Source organism: Biomphalaria glabrata, chromosome 18, assembly GCF_947242115.1.
Source record: "Biomphalaria glabrata chromosome 18, xgBioGlab47.1, whole genome shotgun sequence".
NCBI classification, from domain to species: domain Eukaryota; kingdom Metazoa; phylum Mollusca; class Gastropoda; family Planorbidae; genus Biomphalaria; species Biomphalaria glabrata.
The window spans coordinates 24,179,154-24,197,379 of record NC_074728.1 but is presented as its reverse complement, the minus strand read 5'-3'; the positions used below and the strand labels follow the sequence as shown (position 1 = coordinate 24,197,379).

Here is an 18,226-nt window from a genome sequence, read left to right as displayed (position 1 = left end):
AAAAAAAAAAAAAACAATAATAATAATAATAATTGTCCTAAATATTAAGAAAAAATATTTATTAAAAAGTTAATTTCTCTTTCAGATCTTGAGATCTATGTAAAGGTCATTGTTTCTGTGGCCCATTGTTAACGAGGGTGTCATGTGGCAAGCACAACGACCAACTGTCTTTACTTTTCCCCAACTAATGTCAAGTACCCATTAGAGTTGGGCGGACTCAAGAGATGCCCAAAGATCCCGAAATGAAAAATCCCAGTCTTCACCAGGATTTTAACCCAGGATGCCGATTACAGAAGCTAATTGATTTACCACTCAGCCACAGCGTCTCCTGCCTTCAATAAGCTCCGAAATTGAAAATCCCAGTCTTGGCCAGGATTTGAACCTGGGACCCCCGGTTCAGATGATAATTGCTTTAGCGCTCAGCCACCACACCAAATGCCTTAAACAAGATCTGAAATTTAAAATCCAAGTCTTCACCAGGATTCGAACCAAGGTTCCTCTAGTTCAGAAGCCAAGCACTTTACCATTCAGTCACCGTGGCTCCCCATTAAAAATTTGCTGTCAATAAAAGACAAAAATGGTCAGGAAAAAAAAAAGCTCACTTTGAGAAACACGACAGGTCAAAACAATCAGATGCTAATTGCTTAAGCTCTCAGCCACCACGCCTAATGCCTTAAACAAGATCTGAAATTTAAAATCCAAGTCTTCGCCAGGATTCGAACCCAGGTTCCTCCAGTTCAGAAGCCAAGCACTTTACCATTCAGTCACCGTGCCTCCCCATTAAAAATTGCTGTCAATGAGAGACATAACTGGTCAGGAAAAAAAAAAAGCTCACTTTGAGAAACAGACAGGTCAAAACAATCAGAAGCTAATTGCTTTAGCGCTCAGCCACCATGCTTAATGCCTTAAACAAGATCTGAAATTTAAAATCCAAGTCTTCGCCAGGATTCGAACCCAGGTTCCTCCAGTTCAGAAGCCAAGCATTTTACCATTCAGTCACTGTGACTCCCCATTAAAAATTGCTGTCAATGAAAGACAAAAATGGTCAGGGAAAAAAAAAGCTCACTTTGAGAAACACGACAGGTCAAAACAATCTGCTGACAACAATGTTCTGGAAATAAAACCCTGAAAGAAAAGAAACCAATGAAATGCATAAAGAGAAAGGTCAAAAGAGAAAAAAAAATCAAAGAGAGAAAAAAGACAAAGTAAAACAAAGAAAAGTCAATCTGTCATGACAATTCAACTGACTAATGTTTTTTTAAGACTCTCCAAATTATATAGTTTTACATTATAATTTACAACATTTGTTTTGTTTTGTTTTACATTTTTTCGGATGTTCCTTCAGAGTTGAAGATAGTTTACTTCCTAGTCCAAACCTCCCGCAGGACGACGGGGGATGGGAGCGGGCAGGGTTTGAACCCTCGACCATTGATAAATCCGAACGACAGTCCAGTGAGCAAACCGCACGACCAGGCAGCCATCCATTTACAAGATGATGTTTAGGAGATATTACAGTGATACTATTTACACTGCATGGATGAACACAAACTTAACAAGCTTAGTTTAATAACTTCTAATAAGGAGAGTTCAGACTTCAAGGACAACAAGCTTAGTTTAATAACTTCTAATAAGGAGAGTCCAGACTTCAAGGACAACAAGCTTAGTTTAATAACTTCTAATAAGGAGAGTCCAGACTTCAAGGACAATAAGCTTAGTTTAATAACTTCTAATAAGGAGAGTCCAGACTTCAAGGACAACAAGCTTAGTTTACTAACTTCTAATACGGAGAGTCCAGACTTCAAGGACAACAAGCTTAGTTAAATAACTTCTAATAAGGAAAGTCCAGACTTCAAGGACAACCTAAGCACAAAATGTTCTTGAAATTTTGGTAAACATCTCATTTAGATCTACAATCTGATGCAGAAAATACTTCAGTCCCAAAACATCTCTCCTCCCTTTTAATATAAGCAATACTTATTCATTGGATTATTCATTCAATAGTTTATTATACAAAACCCTTCTGTCAATATCAAGTGGGCAGGAATGTCCAACAATAAATTCAAGTATATATAACAGAGACATATCCCATAGCTACATTGTAGCTGTCATAGCATTATGTACCTCAAACAAGCCTTAATGCATAGTATACCACAGAGTACCTCAGAGTACCCCAAAGTACCTCAGAGTATTTCAGACCTGAAACATGGTCTTCTTAAAGTACATGAAAGACCATGGACCACAAAATGAAAAAGGTTTTGTAAAAGTACATGAAAGACTATGGCGGTTGACCATGGTCAGATATTCTATGTATAGTATTCTAACGTAGTTATGTGCATGCTATTTTTTAAATAGAAGTGTTTGCTGGTTTTTATGTTGATCAACAATGAATATAGTCTTGTTGAAGTACATAAAGGAATGGACCACAAATGAACGAAGTTTTGTTAAAGTACAAATACATAATAGACTGTGGACTACAGCTGAAGTTTTTTTTAAGTACATGAAGGAATAAACCACAATTGAGACAAGGTTTTGTTAAAGTACATAAAGGAATGGACCACAACTGAACAATGTGTTGCTAAAGTACATATTAAAGAAATGGAACACAATTGAACAAGGTTTTGTTAAAGTACATAAAGGAACTGACCACAACTGAACAATGTGTTGCTAAAGTACATATTAAAGAAATGGACCACAATTGAACAAGGTTTTGTTAAAGTACATAAAGGAATGGACCACAACTGAACAATATGTTGCTAAAGTACATATTAAAGAAATGGACCACAATTGAACAAGGTTTTGTTAAAGTGCATGAAGCACTGTGAACCAAAGCTGAATAAGGATGAAGTAAGCGTACTTCTAAATCAGTCGAATGTGAAAAGATCACAACTCTGCACAGCATTCACTATTCATTCTGTATTCTACTTCCTATATACACATTATTTGTTGTTCCAGCTGAGAAAAGGAAATACTTCATGCCCACCCATTTCTTCAATTTAAAATTAAGCCCCACACATTTTTAAGCTCATCTTTTATCTTTTTGTTTTGTTAACCCTACTAAAAAGATAACACGGATACCATCCCCATGTAAAAAAATAAATAAATAACAAGATAAACTTTTGATACAGTCCATGAATAACTGTATAAAGGATTTTAAAAACAACAACAACACATTAACAACATTGACATACTAGCTCATATTTATCACATTTGATGAATAAGAACTCTACACATACATACATATCCAAATTAGCAGAATACAGAAAAGATTAAAAAAAAAAATGGCATAGACAAACCAACATATGCACACAAGTACAATAAATAGTGGAAACCATGAAAAAAAAAAAGGGACTATTTTACCAAATTTAAGAGTTACTAAAAAGACATGACTTTAGTAAAGAAAAGTAAAGGCGGTTGGTAGTTGCGCTGGCCACATGACACCATCATGAACAGGAATTATAAACAGACAAACTTTACATCCTCTGCCCTATAGATCGCAGGGTCAGAAAGGAGTACTTTCCTTTTTTTTTCTTACGAAGAGTCCAATGGAAAGCTGAATGTTATTCTAAGACAAATAATGTCATGAAGCTGATATCACTGACAAACTAAAGTATCACATCTAGTTAACATAGGCCATAAATTATAGCTTAAAATTTTATTTTCTCAAGTAAGAACTGCAAAGCACACTAAATAAATAAAATAAAAGAGTATTTATCAAGAAAATATGTAAAATAAATATGATGATGATGCAGGTTCTAGGTGTAAAAAAAGGTTGATTTTTCCCATATGAAAAAAAACCGAGACAAGAAAAACACATTTTTATGCAAGTTTTATTTTTCAAAATATGTATTTTTTTTTGCTGATTTAAATTTTTAAAGTTTCTTTTTATAGATATACTTATTGCCTAGTTCACGGACATGTCTAGCCAAATTCATGCAGACACACCAAAAAGCTTGAATTTACATATCCAGACACAGAAACAGCTTGCTACCAAGCAAGCAATGAAACAACCAACTCAAAAGGTTAGGGAATCACAAGAAAAATTTAAGAGACTGCTAAGTTTGAAATGGAGATTGGCTTATTTTTATTTTACATACACACATTTGAAGAAACATTCTAAATATTAAGGAGACTTATACATTTTTTTAGGGCTAGAAAATTGTCTTAGCTGTGAAGTAAAGTTGTAATGTTTTATTGGTCAATTTAAAAGTGTTCAAGGCAATAGACACATATACCAACTATTTCAACAGTAGCGTGGCATGTTATCGCGTATAGATGTGCTTTTAGAATTCAAACACAGGCGTTTCATTAGAACATACAATGGTCAAATTGAGGGGTCTAAAAAAGTGTTTGTGCATATTCAATAATAGGAAGTTGCGGGCCCTTCCATTGCAGAATGAAGGCGACAAAAAAAAAATGGAATAGAATTAGAGGACTAGAAAATTGTGATGGGGAGGCGTTGTAATGCAGGCTGTTTTATTGAGGCGTTTAAAAGTGTTCCGGGCAAAATAAACATATATATAGTATTTGAACCATTTGGGTATCAGCTAGAATTATATGTATCGTTATGACATCATTAGGATTTAGTTATTTGTTTCGGGAATAGTGGGAAAGTTTTACTTAGCGACAATGACGTAAAGTTTGTTAAAAAGTAAGAATGCTCAAGGATTTGATAGAAACAAGACTCTTTTCCTATCACAGCAAGAATAAGAAGAAGTTTACGGACATAGTTGACATCGGACGATTCCCTCTTTGATCATTAAATATATTTCTTGACCAACATTAGCATTGACTACTTATCTTGATTGTTTTGGCATTTCGCCGGTTTATTTCATTGTTTGTATTTGACACAGCGGAAGATCCATAACATTATCATGTCAAAAGAGGTTTCCCTAATCTCAGTCATTACTGATTTCTATCTTATCTTATCTTATATAATACAGACATTACTTCAAAAAAGAAGATGATTACGTCCTACGCGTCATGCATTTAGTCATGCATATTAACCAATGACTTAAATTCTGCTAAGTCACTGGTTTTCCTGGCTAGCTCAGGCAACACATTCCATACCCTAATAGCACTAGGGAAGAAGGAGTATTTGTACAAATTTGTCCTAGCATATGGGACGAGGAATGTGCCTTTATCTTTATGTCTTTCAGAGTATTTTATTATTTTATTCTACCACTTAGGGTCTAGATCCAAAAAAAAAGAAAAAAATGAAATTCTGAACATTGTATACTGTATACCATCTTTGAAATAGCCATACTATACAGTTTTTTAAGCTTGAAGAATATTTGGGACTGTGTGCAGCTGTGTGTGAACTCTATTAAATTACTTTTTTGGCTATTATAAAAGGGGGAAATCAACAACAAAAAGAAACTAAAAATTTAATATATAATACAGCATGCAACTTATCTAAATAAAATACAAGTTACTTTTAAAAAAAGATGATGATTACGCCCTATGTGTGTGTCTAGGTTAATCTAATCATGCTCCATATTGGATTAGTGCGTGTGATGGATTATTATATCTCAGACTATCAAGACTGTTAATACATAGCCTGGGGGGAACAGCTGCTGGGTGTTTAAGCTCCTAGCCTTTGAACCTGGGGTACTGGGTTTGAATCTGGCAAAGACTAGGATTTTGAATTTCTGGATTTTTAGGGCCCCATGAGTCCACCCAGCTCAAATGGGTACCTGACTTTAGTCGGGGAAAGTAAAGGAGGTTGGTCGTTGTGCTGGTAAAAAAAAGAGATGACCTAGACATCATCTGCCATTATAGAAAGCAGGATCTGAAAGAGGAACTTTACTTTGTTTAATACAACATATATATATATAGAGACTAGTGATAATCTTTCAAATATATCTATAGGATGTATTTCCAGCATGAATATGAAACCAGAACTAGATGTAGATAAAGATAAGACTTGAATATTAAACAAGAAGATATGGATAACATACTCAATAATGGATAAAATTAAAAGATTTAATAAACTGCTAAAAAAAAAACACTGTGTGGAAGTGTACCATAATACTTTAAAAAGAAAAAATGAAATCAGCTCACCCTTTTAAGATGGAACTTCCTCTATGCAGCTCACTACGCCCACTCATCCCCACAACACACTGAGTGATTTAGCCAGCCTAATGTTTCCCCTCACATCTAAACAAAATGTGTGCTGGTTCAGCTTCTCTCTTGTCTACAAGACTGCCCATTGTCTCTACAAGACTGCCATTCCAGCCATGCAATGTCAATGAATCTGGAGAAACAACACTGCAGGAAGAGAGAGGGAGAGGGTACTATTGGTATTTAGAGAGAGTGTAATAGAGTAGTGAATAGTGGACTGAATATAAATATTTATATAATATATACTATAATATACATAGACATAGATCTATGTGTAGATCTACAGCTTAAGTGTGCATAAGTCTCATACTTTTTAAGAGGCTATTAATCTATATTGACTATATAGGCTATTGTCATTGTGATAGTCACTGTGCATAATTCAGAAAACCTATAGATTATAGATCAGATCTATATAATATTTATATATTCTACTATAAACTTCTAGATCTCTAGATTAGATAATATAATTATATAATACACTCTAGTCAGCCTAGTGACTCTGCCTCTACTAGGCTCTACTCCTCTCCTCTAGTCTAAGTCTAGTAGAGTCGAGTCTAGATCAAGATCTAGATATAGATCTAGAATCTAGATTATTTCTACTAGTCTAAACTCGAATTATAATAAATAATTCTAGATTCCTGATTCTAGAGGTCTAGTCTAGATTTAGATCTACTGTCCTACTGATCTAGAGACCTAGACTCTAGATTGAATAGATTCTATATATATACATCTAGATCTAGACTACTAGATTCTACTTATATAAATCTATTAAATCTATCACTAGTATCACTACCGTACTAGATCTAGATTCTAGATCTACTCTAGTAGATGTAGCTAGTCTTAGGCCTACAAGTTACTACTACTAGACTCTAGACTAGATCAGACGTGAGTTAGTAATAGATCTAGAATCTAGTTAGTGATACTGATAGTGTAGTGAGTTACCAGCCAGAAAAGAGTGACTGACTCACCACTGACTGTGACTGACTGGTCCTGAGAGAGACTCACAGTCAGTGCCAGGCCAGTGCCAGTAGTAGGGAGTTCACGTTTCAGATTTCAGTGATAAAATAGATCTAGCTCTAGTTATTTACTTAGATCTATATTCTGATTATTCAGTAGAGTCCTGTAGTTAGTACTGTTAGTATTATTATTTGTAGAGTCTAGAGATCTAGATTATCCATCTCCAAAAATTTGTTTACAACGGCCATTGTTGATGTTAAGTCGCATTCGGGAATGAGGTCATAGGTCACATACATATTTCTGTAGTTTTCTATAATATTAATATCTGGCCACTTATACCGTCTTATAACGCTTGACTATTCTTAATTTTAAAAGGTCTAAAAAATGGTACTTCATTGTTATAAGCCCTGCAGGCAACTGTACATTTAAAAGTAGGAAAGGGGTACAATTACAATTAATAGCCTACATACAAGATCATGAAAAATAAAATTGCGGGGAAATTAGAAGAGGGGGGAGAGACATAAATAAAATTGTAATAGAAAAAAATCATTACTAATTTGTACAAATCGAATGCTACTCAAAAAAAAAAAAAAAAAAAAACTAAATCAGTTCACATTCCTTCTCTATTCCACATCAGGCGTAATGTGCCCGACATAAAACGGCCCCTGGAGGAACTGTGTGTGAATAGTGATTAGGTTGTTGGGTTGGATTTTTGGCACATCGGTACAATTTAAGCTATGTTAGTGGGACTCTCTTCCATCCTCACCAGTGCAAGGGACTTAGTCCCTAGGCAACCCAACGGCGGTTCTGATTTGATTTCGTATTGGCCTTAACGTATCTACTAACGACCAATTCCCAGATGCCAAGCAGATTGACAAGACGTTTGGACGGAGAGACACACAGAACGGAGACGCCTAGAGAAAGTAGGCTGGTAGCTTATAATGCTCCGGCCTGATAACAGTCAAGGGATGAGATGCCTAATAAACCAAGATGCTGAATCTCTTTTTGTATAAATTCTCAATTTTACCTAGTATTCTGTGGCATTTTACGTCTCGAGGGACGATCTTTTCCCTTTGCAACTTCTTGTGTGACTAAATAAGCCAATCCTCGATGCACAAATGAGGTCACAAGTTTGGCATATGTAGTCACCAGGCGCCGTTGCATTTTACCATTCCTTGTACTACTGTTGTGTATGGCATCTGCATTCCGGGACCATTCCTTTATGCTCGTTCTCATGTGGATCTGTCAACTTTGTCCCAGCTGCTAGTGTCGATTTAGAAGAGATTCATGTCGCGTTTGCTTACATCCGTAAACCGTAAAAGTGGGCGACCAGCGGCTCTCCTGCCTTCTGTTAGATCACTATACAGAATGTCTTGTGGAAGTCGACCTTCTGGCATTCTGTAAACGTGGCCAATCCAGTCAAGCCGTCTACTGCTGATAACAGGTGTCCTGGCACCCTGCTCTTTGTAGCACTTCCTCATTGGTTATTTTATTTTGCCACCTTATTTTAAAGATCCGCCTAAGGCAGGGGTTCTCAACCTGTGGGTCGCGACCCCCTTGGGGGGTCGATTGACGATTTGCCAGGGGTCGCCAGAGACCATCGAAAAAATGAATAGTTTTGTCTATTCTTCTATTGCTGTGTGTCTGAGCGGAAAGGGGGGGGGGGGGGGTCGCTGCAGAGTGTGGGATTGTAAAGAGGGGTCGCCGAGCTTAAAAGGTTGCGAACCGCTGGCCTAAGGCATCTTGTATATGGAAATAATATAAAAGAAATGTGTAGGCTATGCTTTTACGTCCATGCTACAAAGAATTTTACGTGATTTGAGAATAATACTTAGGGTTATTCAGTGAACGAAGAGGAAGGGTTTTATTCAAATTTAGTAAACTCTTTTTTGTTTACAAATGTTTGACTTACATTTCATTGTAAAAAAAAAAAAAAAAAAAAAAAAAAAAAAAAAAAGGAACAGTAACTCATATGATTACAAATGTACAGTTTGTCAATTATTTCTCATTATGCACATCGGATGACTCCCGCGCCCTACGGGCGTCAAGCTGTCAGTGTCTGAAGCCTCTTCCCACCTGGTGTCCACTGCTCTGAGGTCCTCCATTAAAGTGTGGCGCCATATTATACGAGGACGTCCCTTTTTGCAATATGCACACAGGATACAGAAAAAAAATCTATTCATATTGTTACCAGATGTCCGGCAAAAGGAGGACATATCCTCCTTTTAAGGGTAGCCTATGTCCTCTGTACGGTAGTTAAAAACCTAAAATGTCAAAATGTTCGTCTTTACTCTCTTGTTTTCTGCTATGCAGTATGATCCAATAATTGACTTGATTCCGTCATTTCTTCTTATTCTTCTTATTCTTATATAATACAGACGTTACTTCAAAAAAAAAAGTTGATTACGTCCCACGCGTCATGCATCTAGATGATCTAGTCATGCATGTTAACCAATGACTTAAATTCTAGTTTAAACACAGAAAGTTCCCATTTCAGGCCATGCGATCTATAGGGTAGATGATGTAAAGTATTGTAAAGGGTATCTGTTTCTGTGGCCCACGGTTAACGAGGGTGTCATGTGGCCAGCACAACGGCCTACTACAGTTATGTTTCCCCAACTTATGTCAGGTACCCATTTGAGCTGGGTTGAAATTTTGTTTTTATTCCTTATTAGTGGAAGTAAAGCTTTTATATAGTCATTGATTAACATGCATGACTAGAATGACCCAGGGACACGCGTAGGAAGTAATCATCTCCTTTTTTAACCAGTGAAATCTGCCCATCTGCCCATGTGGAGTATCACCATAGAATGCCGACCACGTCCTCCAAAATTGCTCTCTTTACCAAGAGGCCCGTATAAGACACTGGCCCCAAAACACCCCAATAGAAAGAAAACTATAGGGAGAGCTCCCTGATTTGGAAACCACTGCGCAGTTCATCTCATATATTGGTCTAGTCATCTGAACGCTCCAACATAACAATGAGAATGAAGAAGAAGATGAAGAAGATCTCCTTTTTTGAAGTAACATCTGTATTTTATAGGTATGATAAGGGACTTCAGCGGCTTCGACTATTCATGGGCATCTTAAACATATTGAAACATCTTCATGCAAGTTCATGATGAGCGTTTTTATGATGGAATTATTTTTTTTACAAAGCTTATATCAACTGTCTGATGGTAGGTACCATAGAGATTATGTACACGTTATTTCTCCCACACTCATTCTAGGATCAAGTTGAAACCGCATAATTATTTATTATCATGATGAATATCAATAAAATGGATATTTTTATGAGAAACATTTTCATGATGAATATCTATAACATGGACATTTTTAAGATGGACCATTTTTACGATGAATATCAATAAAATGTATATTTTATGAGGGACAATTTTATGATGAATATCTTTAACATGGAGATTTTTATGATGGACATTTTTACGATGAATATCAATAAAATGGATATTTTTATGAGGGACATTTTTATGATGAATATTTATAACATGGAGATTTTTATGATGGACATTTTTATGATGAATATCAATAATATGGATATTTTATGAGGGACATTTTTATGATGAATATCTATAACATGGAGATTTTTATGATGGACATTTTTACGATGAATATCAATAAAATGGATATTTTAATGAGGGACATTTTTATGATCATCTACTAGTATGAAATACGATTAAAGTTTTTGCATACAACCAGTAAAGGAGTTTGGAGTTGTTGTTGTTGTTTTGACAGCGTGGCTCCTAGGGGGCTAACGAAGAAACTGTAAACCTTTCAGACCTTGCGATGTTTAGTTTACCTGTTCCAATGGTCGATGGTTAACAAAGGTGTCATGTGGCCAGCACAACGACCAAGCACCTTTATTTCACTAACTTATATCAAGTACCCAATAGAGTTGTGAGTATCCATGAGGATCTCGGTAGCCACGAAGCTATTGAAAACAATATTTAAAAACACAACACTGCCAACTAGATTATAAATGGCCGCACCAGGTTTATGTAAACAAATTAGAAACTGGGAAATTGTTTATTGCGCATTTTTACTCCACATTAATATTTCGTTCTCGAGAAAATCTATTCATAATACTTTTCAAATATAAACAGATCAATATGTTTTTTTAATTTTTTTTTTTTACACCCACTTGTTAACTGATTATTTTTTGTCACTTCGAATCAAAGTTATTGGTTAGAAGTTGAGGGCTTTGAAGTCAGGTTTTGCCGCGCAAGGACCCTCCCTTACGCCTACACATCCCTTTCGGCCACCCAACTCTCCACATTTTAAGTTCCTCCAAGGGTACCGTTGGCGCGAAATCATTTGGGACTTCGTAACACAGCGGAAGTCTGCTAGTTAATAAATTATAGACAGGAAATGATATGAATGGAATCGAGGTCAGAGCGAAAAAGGTCAAGTGAAAGGTCAGGCGACAGTGTTCAGCTCCATTTAGAATGGTGGAACGAGAAAAGAGAGGTGGGGGGGGGGGGAAGCATGTCCTTTTTTTTTTCACAGCGCCCCCTCCCTCAGTGGCGTCATTAATCATGTTTGGAAGGAAATTTTTAATCAACGGTTTATTTCACTTGTAAGAATGCTGCAGTATTGGAGCCATTATAGAATTCCATATTCTTTGGCGCCCAATCTTCCCTCCCCTCGCCAGGGGCGTAGCAACCACGTCGCGAGTGTTTATCGCTCCGACCCCATATTGATATATATATATATATATATATATATATATATATATATATATATATATATATATATATATATATATATATATATATATATTATAGAGTTCGTCCGTCGTGTTACAATGATGACCACTTTCAGAGGGGCTGAGGGCTTCGCACTGGGGTTTTGTGGCGAGACATGAGCACTGATAGGACCGACGTAAGGTATCTGGCCACAAATGAAACAAAAATAAATAATAGCCTATGGCCTGCGGGTCTGACCCAACTTGACGCTGTACCATTGGGTCCAATACATGTCTGCTACAGCGCACATCGAAGACATGGAAGATCGGTTCCAATAGAGTCCACAATTTATTTATTTATTTTTTTGTGGTAATACGGCCAGTAAGTCGTGTAAAAAAATGTATATAGCCCCAAAACCGATTGGTTCATTTTCCGTGTTTGTAGTCAAATGTTTCTTGAGGGACTTTCGAGTCATCGCGCTCCGCTTCTATTACAGAAAATGTCTGCGGGTCTTTTAAATAATTCAAATTATATTATTTGTTGTTACCGGTCGTTGACTTGTAGCACCAAACTGCTAGTAGACAACTAAACCGTTGCAGGCGTAATGTATCGTAACTAATAATAAAAAATAATAATTTATAACTGGATAACTTTCTGTTTTGAACAAAAGTAAATATAACTTTATTTATAATTTAGACAAAATCAACTTGGGATAAATAAATTAACTGTAGTAGACTTTAGTAATAATATTCTTTTACAAAATCTAACTCACTAAAACAACACAAACTTTCAGTCTCACGTTCTGGAGTCGTTTCCCCTAACTAAGACCAAGTGACGACAATGCCACCTATGTTGCATCATTCACAACCAATCGCTAACTTCTTCCCACCGTCACACACACACACAAACACATACACACTTCATAACAATTACTATTCTTCATCTCTTCTTAATATTACTAATGATTTTGAAGTAAACCAACTCTCATTCTCTGGCACTGCCTGGGTCGAACATTCATTAGAAGGAAACAATTTATTGTTGTCCCTTTATAAGTGTCCACCGAAGAGTTTTCTGGTGATGTGACAGGTCAGCAGCAACTGCACCTCAACTTTTGTCAGGACTCAAAGATGGCCCAAAGATCCCAAAATTTAAAAAATCCCAGTTTTCACCAGGATTCGAACCCGGGACCTCTCGGTTAAGAAGTCAAGCGCTACACCACTCAGCTCTAGCGGCTCTTATAAATTACGTTTCTTCAAATGAGACTATAATTACGTCCTTCGCGTTTCCAGTGCCAGTCTAGTCATGCATGTCAATCAATGACCTAAGCTTGACTATGTCGTTGGTTTTCCTGACTTATGAATGCTCTAATAGCACCAGGGAAGAAGGAGTACTTGTACGAAATTGTCCTAGCAAATGGAATAAGAAATGTTTCTTTTCTATGTGTCTAGCCGAGTATTTTTTTCACGTCTCTGGGTAAATTACGGTTCAGTGTTTTACATATTATCGCTACTTTGCTGTATAGTCTTCTGTCCTGACTCAGAATTTCGTGAGTTGTCAATGATATTAATGATTGTAATGGAGGCCATGAGCAGAATTTGTGAAGTTCCCTACTCTTTTCAAGTTTAAAATCTAACGGCATGTTATATTTGTGATAAATGCATTCATTTACCTTATTTTCTTATGTTTTACAGTTTATGTTTTGTTAACATTTTTATACTTTTGAAATGTGGAGGCCTCTTGAAGAATTAAGCCCTCTGCCGCTTCACAGTCTTGCACTTTGGTAAATTCGGCCACCTATAAAATGATATGTTCTCTGAGTTACATACTTTGGTAAATTCGGCCACCTATAAAATGATATGTTCTCTGAGTTACATACTTTGGTAAATTCGGCCACCTATAAAATGATATGTTCTCTGAGTTACATACTTTGGTAAATTCGGCCATCTATAAAATGATATATTTTGTGAATTACATACTTTGGTAAATTCGGCCACCTATAAAATGATATGTTCTCTGAGTTACATATCTCTTGTTTCAAAGTCTATAAAAAAAGATAAACAAAGGCACAAAATCATTAAGGATAATTAGCAACATTAGACATAGTCGATAATTACTTTCAAGTGGTAATTAGTTTAAAACCGTGGTATCATAAAATGGGACAAGCCACTTGTATAGAAATGGACTACTAGACGTGCAAAAGAATCTAGACCTGGGGTTCTCAACCTATGGATCGCTACCCCCTTGGGGTCGATTGACGATTTGCCATTAGGTCGCCTAAGACCATCGAAAATATGGATTGCTATTGTCTATTCTTCTATTGCTGTATGTGTGTGGGGAGGGGGGTCGCGGCAGAGTGGGGGATTGTAAAAAGGGGTCGCCGATCATAAAAGGTTGAGAACCGCTGATCTTGACCCTTCTTAGTTGACTGGGTGTTGTCAGGACAAGTAGAAGATGAATCTCAATTTTCTACTTTGTCCAAGCATTGTAGGCTATAAATATTGTATAAATATTGTATAAATATTGTATAGATTCACTAGAGTCACTAAAACAAATATGGAAAAGCTCCAGACCTTTGTTAACAGATGCCTACGCCGGATATTAGGAATTAGGTGGCCAGAAAAGATAACTACTATTGATTTGTGGGAGAGAACTAGACAAAAGCCCATAGCCCAAGACATCACAAAACGAAAATGGAGCTGGATAGGACACACCCTGCGAAAACCAGCTACCAATGTTGCAAGGCAGGCATTTGACTGGAACCCACAAGGAAAGAGGAAAGAGGGCAGACCCAAGCAAACCTGGAAGAGGTCAGTCATCAGTGAAGCTGAGGGTACTGGAATGACATGGGAGCAGAAAGCTGCTCAGAACCGAGTGGTTGCGGCCCTATGCTCCCTATGCTCCCCTGGGAGTGCACAGGATTAAGTCAAGTCATTGTATAGATTAATTTATAAAGAAATAACAATATCAACAACAGTTGAATACATTTGTAAGACTTATCTTATCATCTATAATACAGCCGTTACTTCAGAAAAAAAAAAAGAAGATGATTACGTCCTACGCGTCATACATTTAGTCATGCATGTTAACCAATGACTTAAATTCTGCTAAGTCACTGGTTTTCCTGGCTTGCTTGGGCAACCTATTCCATGCTCTAATAGCACTAGGGAAGAAGGAGCATTTGTGCAAATTTGTCCTAGCATATGGAACGAGGAATGTGCCTTTATCCTTGTAGCTTTAGTCTAATGTTCATTTTTAAATAATTCTTGTAAAATAGTAGTTCACATTTTAAACAAAAACTAGCAGAATACGTTCGTAAGGTCATCTCGAAAGAATGCCAGGGAACAGAGGAGCAAAGATTGTTCACCGGCAAAAACCAAAAGACTGGCGCCCCAAAGGCAGTGCGCCCCAAAGGCAGACCACGAGTACGGTGGCTTGATGACGTAGAGGCAGATCTACAACAGCCAAATGTCCGGGGTATGGTGGCGTTAAGCACGCGATAGATCAGAATGGAGAGATGTGCTAGAGCAGGCCCGGGCCCTCCATGCTGTAGTGACACTGGGATGGATGGAATACACTTTAAGGTGGCAAAGCCCTTGACTTCCGAACCGGATGGTTCCCGGGTCCGAATTATGGTGAAGACTTGGATTTTTAATTTCGGATTCTTTAGGGCGCCTTTGAATCCACCCATCTCTAATGGATACCTGACATTAGTTGGGGAAAATTAAAGACGGTTGGTCGTTATTCTGGCCACATGACACCCTCGTTAACCGTGGGACACAGAAACAGATGACCTTTACACTCTCCTCCCTATAGGCCGCATGGTCTGAAAGGAGAACTTAATTTCTTTCTTTAAATACACACTAAGGGATAGGTTTTTGAAGTGGGTGAGGGAGTCGCAGTTTGGAGACAAACTGTTTGTATGCGAAACTGTGTCACGCCTGCCCCCCCCCCCCGTTTTCATGTTTGAAGCTCCTCCATTTTTTTCATACCCGTCCATCCGTTGGCCTGTAATTAGTCACGTGTTTAAACGCGATTGCAGCCACATTATTGCATAACTATATCATCACATCTTAAAATCCTCAAATCTCTACATCTTCACATATCAACTCAAATCTTTAAATTTTCATTTCTCTGTATCTCCATATTTCAACTTGACATCTTTTAATCCACTCATCTCCGCATCATTACATATATATATATGTATCGACACCTACATCTTTACATATCGACATCATCACATCTTTATATCCACATCTTTACATACCGAAATCATCACATCTTTATATCCACATCTTTGCATACTGACATAATCACATCTTTATATCAACATCTATGCAAATCGACATCATCACATCTTTAAATCCACATCTTTACATACCGACATAATCACATCTTTATATCCACATCTTTGAATACCGACATCATACCATCTTTAAATCCACATATTTACAAATCAACATTATCACATCTTTAAATGTTCACATTTCCACATCTCTACATATCATCACATATTTAAATCCATACATCTCAGCATATTTAAATACATATCAACATAAGAACACCTTCAAATCTCCACATCTTTACATATCAACATTGACACATCTTTAAATCTTCACATTTTCGCATCTTTCACGTATCTGCACCATGACATCTTTAAGTTTCCACATCTTTACATATCGACATCATCACATCTTCACAACTCTAAGTCTGTCTGAAGTTTTTCCTTTCTGTTGTCAGTCTGTCTGTCCACATTTTGCAACTAGTCATACGTTTAAACGCGATTAGAGACACGAGCGGGAAGTTAGTCGATCAACCGGGTACACAATTAAGTGCCAACATGTAATATACCTCCGCACGCCAGGAATTACATTTCTCGGTCCTAACTTCAGACAACAGGGGACATAACCATACAAACCGGCCCCAATAAGAAGCCACCTGGGAGTTTTAGTAACTGCGATCACTTCTCTCCCTTGAAGCATCGGGAGCAGTATAAAACAAAAAAAAAAAAAAGAAAATAATTAGAAAGCATAAGGAGTTCTCTCCCCTGTCCACCTCGTTGCTATAGCAACGGTGTAAGCGTGGCCTGACCCCTTTCCCCTGGAATTCGATGTTGAACTAAGTAATCCCCCCCCCCCCAGTCATGCATATTCAAAGCACGTGATACGTTTATGAATAATTCAAAACAGTTCTGTAAGATTGTATATGGGTAAAATAAAATAATAGATCCTTTAAGAAGGAAATTCTTTTTTTCTGAAACAAATAATATATTTCAGATTGTATGACTTCGTAGTCATGCCCAGGGGCGGACTGGATGTCAAAATCGTCCCAGGCATTTCTGTACAGTACAGTCAATAAATTGTATATCATACGATGGGCCTCCAATGATAGGCCTATCTGTTCTCAAAATCATAATGTTATTATTTTATAATGTATCGATAACTGTATGCACGTTCTATATCATTATACGAAATATAGGCCTTATGTTGCTTTTTAATAGATATGTTTATAGGCCCTAAAAGGATGAAGCCTACTAATAGCACTGTTTATGGATGTAGTCTTTTACATAATTTTTTAAAATGTGTTAGATTAAATTAGTATTACACTATAGTCTCTAAAAGATGTTTTTAATATGAAGCTCATATGACGCTTTTATATATATATATATATATATATATATATATATATATATATATATATATATATATATATATAGATAGATAGATAGATAGATAGATAGATAGATAGATAGATAGATAGATAGATAGATATATGACAATATTATAAAACCTTTAACAATATAATACGTGCCATAGTGGCTTTCATTAGGCCATTTAGGCCCATTTGAGTACCGGCCCACCGGGCATATGCCCAAATGCCCATATAGCCAGTCCGCCCCCTGGTCAAGCCTATAGTATGATTCATATATAAAAGGAAATCGCGATGTGTAGTCGTACTCATCATATTGTATTAGAAACAAAATCTTTAGCTCTCGCGTTGGACTCATACAGTCTTTAAACGACTCTAGTTCATCCAAGGCCAGTCGTTCTAGAAGGCCTCAGTCTTGACCTGCAACGTTACAACACATGGCCAGTTTAGACCAATAGCTCGTTGCCACGCCACACACACCTGTTTAGACCCTAGATAAAACGATAGGGGAAAAGAGCGTATTGAGAGAGCTAAAAGCATGAAATAGCACTAAACAAAAAGAATTGGTAAAAATATTTCTAATCGCACAAATTTATTGTTGCTGGTCTACATCTGATACAAATTTAATGCAATCTAATTGATACTAATTACACTTCGTATAAGCTTTGCTTTTTTATGTTAAAGTATTTATTTTTTTTAAGTTTTTCTCTTCGACATCTTTTCTTCCAGAGCTGAGGTCATGTGACCCAAACGACCAACGAAATTTGAAACTGGAACTTAAAAGTTGTCATTCAACAAAC

At 36.8% G+C, this 18,226-nt stretch overlaps 1 long non-coding RNA gene across 2 annotated transcripts in view; it reads right to left on the bottom strand.

Annotated features, from left to right (window-relative positions):
• LOC129923929 (uncharacterized) overlaps positions 1-7,365 on the bottom strand; it is a 65,708-nt gene extending 58,343 nt beyond the window's left edge. The window contains exons 1-2 of one of the 2 annotated variants that reach the window (XR_008775873.1): positions 7,089-7,365; positions 6,061-6,267 (exon numbers count right to left, since the gene is read on the bottom strand). This is a non-coding gene — a long non-coding RNA (uncharacterized LOC129923929). The remainder of the gene's footprint in view (positions 1-6,060; positions 6,268-7,088) is intronic. The other variant, XR_008775874.1, reaches the window with a different exon arrangement.
• Positions 7,366-18,226: the final 10,861 nt, after the last annotated feature.